Source organism: Podarcis filfolensis, assembly GCF_964270895.1.
Source record: "Podarcis filfolensis genome assembly, chromosome: 12".
In the NCBI taxonomy this organism is placed as follows: Eukaryota; Metazoa; Chordata; class Lepidosauria; order Squamata; family Lacertidae; genus Podarcis; species Podarcis filfolensis.
In genome coordinates this window covers 54050486-54058628 of record NC_139614.1, presented here as the reverse complement: position 1 = coordinate 54058628, position 8143 = coordinate 54050486, and positions in this window count along the sequence as shown.

Genomic DNA, 8143 nt, shown 5'->3' with positions numbered 1-8143 from the left:
AATGCTTCTCTCCTGCTCTATAGAACTTGTGGGCATCCAATAAGTTGGACACTGGAAGATTTGGGAAAGGACTCCTTCACTCGGAGCATTGTTGAACTATGGAACTCCTTGCCACAGGAAAAAGTGATGGGAGACCAGGCTAGATGGCTTTAAAAGAGGACTGGGCAAAATTATGACGGAGGAGAAGGCTACCCATGGCTGTTTCTCACCAACCGCCTCTTATCCTAGAGGTATCCTATGGCTATTTTGGCTAGTAGACATGGATAGCAGTGCCGGATTTACGTATAAGCTAAACAAGCTATAGCTTAGGGCCCCACTCTCTTGGGGGCCCCAAAAATTCCAAAGGGGAAAAAACTGGATGTACATTTCCACAATGGGTGGTGCTGTGGGTTAAACCACAGAGCCTAGGGCTTGCCGATCAGAAGGTTGGCAGTTCGAATCCCCGCGACAGGGTGAGCTCCCATTGCTCGGTCCCTGCTCCTCCCAACCTAGCAGTCTGAAAGCACGTCAAAGTGCAAGTAGATAAATAGGTAGGGCTCCAGCGGGAAGGTAAATGGCGTTTCCGTGCGCTGCTCTGGTTCGCCAGAAGTGGCCTAGTCATGCTGGCCACATGACCCGGAAGCTATATGCTGGCTCCCTCGGCCAATAAAGCAAGAGTTGTCTGTGACTGGACCTAATAGTCAGGGGTCCCTTTACCTTTACCTTTTACATTTCCACAATATAAAACAAATAAAATAAAACTTACATACAGCAACAGTGTTTTGTGTTGTGTGGGCTCTTCTTAATTGTATTTCAGTTCAACAATTACTTTGATAAAATACATATTTTGTTATGTGCAAATGGCTTGAGATACTTGTTAGGTCCATAAATTACCATATACAGTAGTACCTCGGGTTACATACACCAGGTTTCATACGCTTCAGGTTACAGACTCCGCTAACCCAGGTTAAGACCTTTGCTTCAGGATGAGAACAGAAATCGTGCTCCTGCGGCGTGGCGGCAACGGGAGGTCCCATTAGCTAAAGTGCTTCAGGTTAAGAACAGTTTCAGGTTAAGAACGGACCTCCAGAATGAATTAAATACTTAAGCTGAGGTACCACTCTAGCATATATTCAACACAAAAAAACAGTGACAATTTGTTGTTGACAAAGGAGAGCTGGACATATAAAGGGCCCCATTACCTTCAGTAGCTTAGGGCCTCATCAAACCTAAATCCAGCCCTGATGGATAGTGTTGTTACCCGCCACAAATTTTGTCCCTCTTTTCAAATGTCCAGATTGGTGCCCCTCCCGACCTCTTGCTGGAGAAAATTCCACAGGTGTCCTTTCACCTGTCCTGAATCTTTCAACATTCACCTTCAGGGGACGAACCCACTGGGATCTAGTATGAAGGGAGAGGGAGCCCAGAGATGTCCATCTGGAACGCAAATACCGTATTTTTCGCTCTATAGGATGCCCTTTTCCCCCTCCAAAAATGAAGTGGAAATGTTCGTGTATCCTATGGAGCGAATTCAGGCTCCTTGGCTTCAGAGAAAGCAACACGAAGCCTCCAAAGCGCAGAGGGAGCGCTCCCTCCATGCTCCGGAGGCTACACGTTGCTTTCGCTGAAGCCTGGAGAGCGAGGGGTCGGTGTGCACCGACCCCTCTCACTCTCCAGGCTTCAGGGATAGCTGCCTCAATCCTTTGGAGCGCAGCAGGACCTCATGCTGCGCTCCAAAGGCTTCGGGGTTAGCTGCGCAAAGCCTCCGCAGGGCAGGCTTGAAAGGCTGTCCCTGAAGCCAGAACAGCAAGACGGAGCGCTGCGCAGCGTCTCGCTGTTCTAGCTTGGGGATGCCGGGGCTTTATGGGGAAACTCCAGGCTTCCCCCTTCAGCCCCGACACTGATTTGATTCAAAATGTTTTTTACTTGTTTTCCTCCTCTAAAAACTAGGTGCGTCCTTTGCTTGGGAGCGTCCTATAGAGCGAAAAATACGGTAGATATTTCTTGGGTATGCATTTCAATTCTTGGTCCTTCCTCCCCTCTCCTGATCCCAAGCGTATGATGCATCCTTGCTTATTTATTTCACCGACACCTGTCACGTTGATGTAACTATTCGGAATTACACATTGCCCAGTGAAGGGCTGAAGGGCTTGGATGGAGAACGAGCGAGAGAACCCAGTATTTGCCAAAGAGGAAACTGTTTATTACCTTGGCTGTCACTGGCATTATTTTTCCCCTCTGATCCATCAGACTGCATCGCTGACGGACAAATAAGGTTAATTCGTTTCCCTTTCCACCCAGAAGAAGGGCCGTTTTTCTTTTCGGGTGATTTATTGGCCTGGCCTCATGGAACGTTTTTCCCCGCAAAGACGTTTGTGGAACCGTTTGGCAGTTGCCGGAATGGCGCAATCGCAAATAATTTTTCAAAATACACTGCACCGCAGGTTGTCGCAGGAAGGATGAGCCGTGTGTGATGCTTGGAGAGACCCTGGATCTCAGCGGCGGAAAACAGAGAAGGCCCAGGGTTCCCTTTGCAGAATCTGAAGGCTGCATTCACCCCCTTATGTTTTGAAGCACTATGATATCACTTTAGACAGCCATGGCTTCCCCCAAAGCATTCTGGGAGTTGTTAGGAGACTTGTGTTCTCTTCGTTTCCCAGAGTTCCCTGGGAAGAAGGAGTGATTGCTAAGCCTCTCTAGGAATTGTAGCTCTGTAAGGAGAATAGATGCTTTTGAATTCTGGTGCTGGAGGAGACTCTTGAGAGTCCCATGGACTGCAAGAAGATCCAACCTCTCCATTCTGAAGGAAATCAGCCCTGAGTGTTCACTGGAAGGACAGATCCTGAAGCTAAGGCTCCAAGACTTTGGCCACCTCATGAGAAGAGAAGACTCCCTGGAAAAGACCCTGATGTTGGGAAAGATGGAGGGCACAAGGAGAAGGGGACGACAGAGGACGAGATGGTTGGATAGTGTTCTCCAAGCTACCAGCATGAGTTTGACCAAACTGTGGGAGGCAGTGGAAGACAGGAGTGCCTGGCGTGCTCTGGTCCATGGGGTCATGAAGAGCCGGACACGACCCTGGGCGAAGCTGGTTGAAAGCAGTAATGCTTTACATGTATGGTGTGACTTTGACCTTGGTAGGGAGTAGACATATTTCTGGACTAGATGGCCAGACTCAGGAGTGGCCTCACTCTGAACTTTAGTTGAGACTCTTGCATTGCAGGGGGTTGGAATGGATGATCTTTGGGGGTGCCTTTGAACTCGATGATTCTATGAACCGTTGAGGAAAGAGCGCTGCTGCGGAGAGGAAATGCTTCCTTCCTCCTCGTGAGCAAGTCCCTGCTCACACGACTGAGTGGGAGGATGGAGAAACGTTTTGTGTGTGTGTGATGCGCTGGATTATGGAGAAAGCTAGAGAGTTCCAGAAAGACATCTACTTCTGCTTCATTGACTATGCAAAAGCCTTTGACTGTGTCGACCACAGCAAACTATGGCAAGTTCTTAAAGAAATGAGAGTGCCTGATCACCTCATCTGTCTCCTGAGAAATCTCTATGTGGGACAAGAAGCTACAGTTAGAATTGGATATGGAACAGCTGATTGGTTCAAAATTGGGAAAGGAGTACGACATCATGCGAAAGGCTGGGCTGGATGAACCCCAAGCCGGAATTAAGATTGCCGGAAGAAATATCAACAACCTCTGATATGCGGATGACACAACATTGATGGCAAAAATTGAGGAGGAATTAAAGAATCTTTTAATGGGGGTGAAAGAGGAGAGCACAAAATATGGTTTGAAGCTCAACATCAAAAAAAACAAAGATCATGGCCACTGGTCCCATCACCTCCTGGCAAATAGAAGGGGAAGAAATGGAGGCAGTGAGAGATTTTACTTTCTTGGGCTCCATGATCACTGCAGATGGTGACAGCAGCCACGAAATTAAAACACGCCTGCTTCTTGGGAGAAAAGCAATGACAAACCTAGACAGCATCCTAAAAAGCAGAGACATCACCTTACCAACAAATGTCCATCTAGTTAAAGCTATGGTTTTCCCAGTAGTGATGTATGGAAGTGAGAGCTGGACCATAAAGAAGGCTGATCGCCGAAGAATGGATGCTTCTGAATTCTGGTGCTGGAGGAGACTCTTGAGAGTCTCATGGATGAGGCACAAGGAGAAGGGGACGACAGAGGACGAGATGGTGGGACAGTGTTCTTGAAGCTACCAGCATGAGTTTGACCAAACTGCGGGAGGCAGTGGAAGACAGAAGTGCCTGGCGTGCTCTGGTCCATGGGGTCACGAAGAGTCGGACATGACTAAACGACTAAACAACAACAACAACAACAACAAGTGTGTGTGTGTGTGTGTGTGTGTGTGTGAAAATGTCGCATCCCTTTTTAGTAGATCACAATCAGGATATACTTCCTATTCCTCTTTTGGTTGTAAGGCCGCACGTCAGGCTGGTGTTTTTGTTCAGAGCCTAGCCGTTTCAGGTACTTCAGAAACAAGCAAACAGCTTATCATGTCTGTGGTGTTAATAACCATGGTCAAAGCTTCTGCTATAAATAGCATCCAAAGTAATTGCTTGTGGCTTGATGATGTTTTTTCTTCTTTTGGCTTTGAAACACAAGAGGCGAATCTGGCAAAAGGCAGAGGGTGCTGATTCTAAACGGAAATGGGATGTTGTTGCCTGCATTTCAGAAATATTCCCCCTATTGTTAAGTATAATGGCTTAATTGTACATTGAAATGGAAAATAGCTCTGAACATGTATTGCTAAGGGTTTTAACGTTGGAAATTTCCATGGAGATGAACTAGGCCAGGGGTCAGCAAACTTTTTCAGCAGGGGGCTGGTCCATTGTCCCTCCGACCTTGTGGGGGGCCAGACTATATTTTTTTGGAGGGGAAATGAGCGAATTCCTATGCCCCACAAATAACCCAGAGATGCATTTTAAATAAAAGGACACATTCTACTCATGTAAAAACATGCTAATTGCCGGACCATCTGCAGGCCGGATTTAGAAGGTGATTGGGCTGGATCCGGCCCCCAGGCCTTAGTTTGCCTACCCATGAACTTGGCTCTCTCTAAGTACCTAACAGTTAAAGCTATGGTTTTCCCAGTAGTGATGTATGGAAGTGAGAGCTGGACCATAAAGAAGGCTGATCACCGAAGAATTGATGCTTTTGAATTCTGGTGCTGGAGGAGACTCTGGAGAGTCCCATGGACTGCAAGAAGATCAAACCTCTCCATTCTGAAGGAAATCAGCCCTGAGTGCTCACTGGAAGGACAGATCGTGAAGCTGAGGCTCCAGTATTTTGGCCACCTCATGAGAAGAGAAGACTCCCTGGAAAAGACCCTGATGTTGGGAAAGATGGAGGGCACAAGGAGAAGGGGACAACAGAGGACGAGATGGTTGGACAGTGTTCTCGAAGCTACCAGCATGAGTTTGACCAAACTGCAGGAGGCAGTGGAAGACAGGAGTGGCTGGCGTGCTCTGGTCCAGGGGGTCATGATTAAACGACTAAACAACAACAACAACAAGTGCCTAACATGTTGGGCTAAGAGAAAGATGATAAAGTCGTGACCAGAGAAGAATGGCAGATGAAGTTGATGGACTATGCTGAAATGGCAAAAATGACTGGAAGAATCAGAAATCAGGAAGACCAAATTTTTAATAAGGAAGGGGGGAAATTTATAACTTATCTTACAGACCATTGTTAACAGTTAAAATCGTTTGTAGGACTGGAATAACACTTATAATTTAAGGGTGAATTCTGGACACAGTGGAGATGCCAAAGATTTGGATCATCATAAAAGATCCAGGAGGAAATTGTTAATAACAGGACCCACAGAGGGGAAGACGGAAGTCCAGGAGATTCCTTGCAATCTAGTTTTTTTATGGGATTATAACAGTTAAGATAAATGTCTTTTTTGTTTGTTTGCTTCTTTGATATTGTAATGTTTTTCTTGTTGTTGTGTTTGTTTGTTATAATAATGGAAAAAAAAATTGGAATCTAGTTTTTGATGATTTATGCTTGATATATTTCTGTAAAGTTTTAATTTGAAAAACCAAATAAATATTATTATTTTTTAAAAAACATATTGGGTGCAATGGCAAAGCAAACAAACAAAAACATGTCGGCTAAGATTCGGGAGGCCAGGGTTTGAATCTCCACTCAGCCACAAAACTATCTCTTTCTCTCTCAGCCTAACCTACCTCACAGGGCTGTGGTGAGGATTCAATGGGGCAGGAAGAACCATGTTCCCCACTTTGAGCTCCCTGGAGGAAAAGGCGGCATATAGAAGTAAGAAATAAATAAGAATCGAGTTTCTCTCCCATCCAATGTTTGTCGTGCTCAGAGGGGACCTGTGGAAATGAACATAGATGACTTGTTGAGATCCCTGCATCGCAGCGGGTAGGACTAGATGACCCCCAGGAACCCCTCAAACCCGATGATTATATGACTCTGCCTCTCTACCAGCTCAACCTCTCTTTCAAATAAGAACCAGTGAAGGTGGTGAAGGTCCTGTGTGAGTGTCTGGAGGCAGTTGGAGGACGGATGGCGGCTAACAGATTGAGGTTGAATCCTGACAAGACAGAAGTAACGTTTTTGGGGGGCAGGGGGCGGGCAGGTGTGGAGGACTCCCTCGTCCTGAATGGGGTAACTGTGCCCCTGAAGGACCAGGTGCGCAGCCTGGGAGTCATTTTGGACTCACAACTGTCCATGGAGGTGCAGGTCAGTTCTGTATCCAGGACAGCTGTCCACCAGCGCCATCTGGTACGCAGGATGAGACCCTTCCTGCCCGCGAACTGTCTCACCATAGTGGTGCATGCTCTGGTTATGTCCCACTTGGACTACTGCAATGCACTCTATGTGGGGCTACCTTTGAAGGTGACCCGGAAACTACAACTAATCCAGAATGCGGCAGCTAGGCTGGTGACTGGGAGCGGCCGCCAAGACCATATAACACTGGTCCTGAAAGACCTACATTGGCTCCCAGTACGTTTCCGAGCACAATTCAAAGTGTTGGTGCTGACCTTGAAAGCCCGGAACAGCCTCAGTCCTGTATACCTGAAGGAGCGTCTCCATCCCCATCGTTCTGCCCGGACACTGAGGTCCAGCTCCGAGGGCCTTCTGGCAGTTCCCTCCCTGCAAGAAGTGAGGTTACAGGGAACCAGGCAGAGGGCCTTCTCGGTGGTGGCGCCTGCCCTGTGGAACGCCCTCCCGTCAGATGTCAAGGAAATAAACAACTACCTGACTTTTAGAAGACATGTGAAGGCAGCCCTGTTTAGGGAAGTTTTCAGTGTTTGATGTTTTATAGTCTTCTTAATATTCTGTTGGAAGCTGCCCAGAGTGGCTGGGGAAACCCAGCCAGATGGGTGGTGTAGAAACAGTAAATGATGATGATGACTTGCTTTAGTGGGTTCATTTCAATAGGTGCAGGACTTTGTTGGATGCAACCCCTTAACTTTGAACAGGCCTGCTTTGAAAACGGAGGGAGGAATTAGCGAGATGAACCCTGAGCATAGAAAACAGGAAAAACCAGGAAATTCCGTCACGGAAGAGACGAAGGCCGCAAAGAGAACTATGCTGAGAACAGCCGACAGGAGGAAAAGAAAAATAATAATCCAGAGAGCCAACGGTCCCTGGTTTGGAGAGAGCAAGTGTGAAAAATGGCCCTTCGATGAGGACAGACAAGGCCTTGGTGGATAAAGCAATTTCTTTTTGTGGAATTATTTACACCTGGACACCAAGGAGAGGGGGACAGGCAGCCAAAATAGACTGAGGTGGGGTAAAAAGTAGCTTCTCAGTGGGCACTGTGGGTTTTATCTCAGTTTATTTTGCTTATTCAAACCTTTTTTTGGTAAAAAATGAAGCAACATGTACTGAGAATTATGGATACATATTTTTTTAAACTTAGCGGGTAGCGCCGTTCATCATTTTAAAGACAGGTTTTGATTCACCGAACGGGAACTCGCATCCTATTAATCATGGCTTTGAGTGTTTTCAGAAGGGTTTGGGGTTCGTTTGAGTCTGGAATTATCCGTATTTTCTTTTCTCTCCTCAACTCAGGCTTGCTTTGCATCCAGGACTTTTTCCCCCCTCCACACTTTTGAAAACCTGTCTCTTTACAGAATTTTTTGAAAGTGACGCTAGCTTCTGTC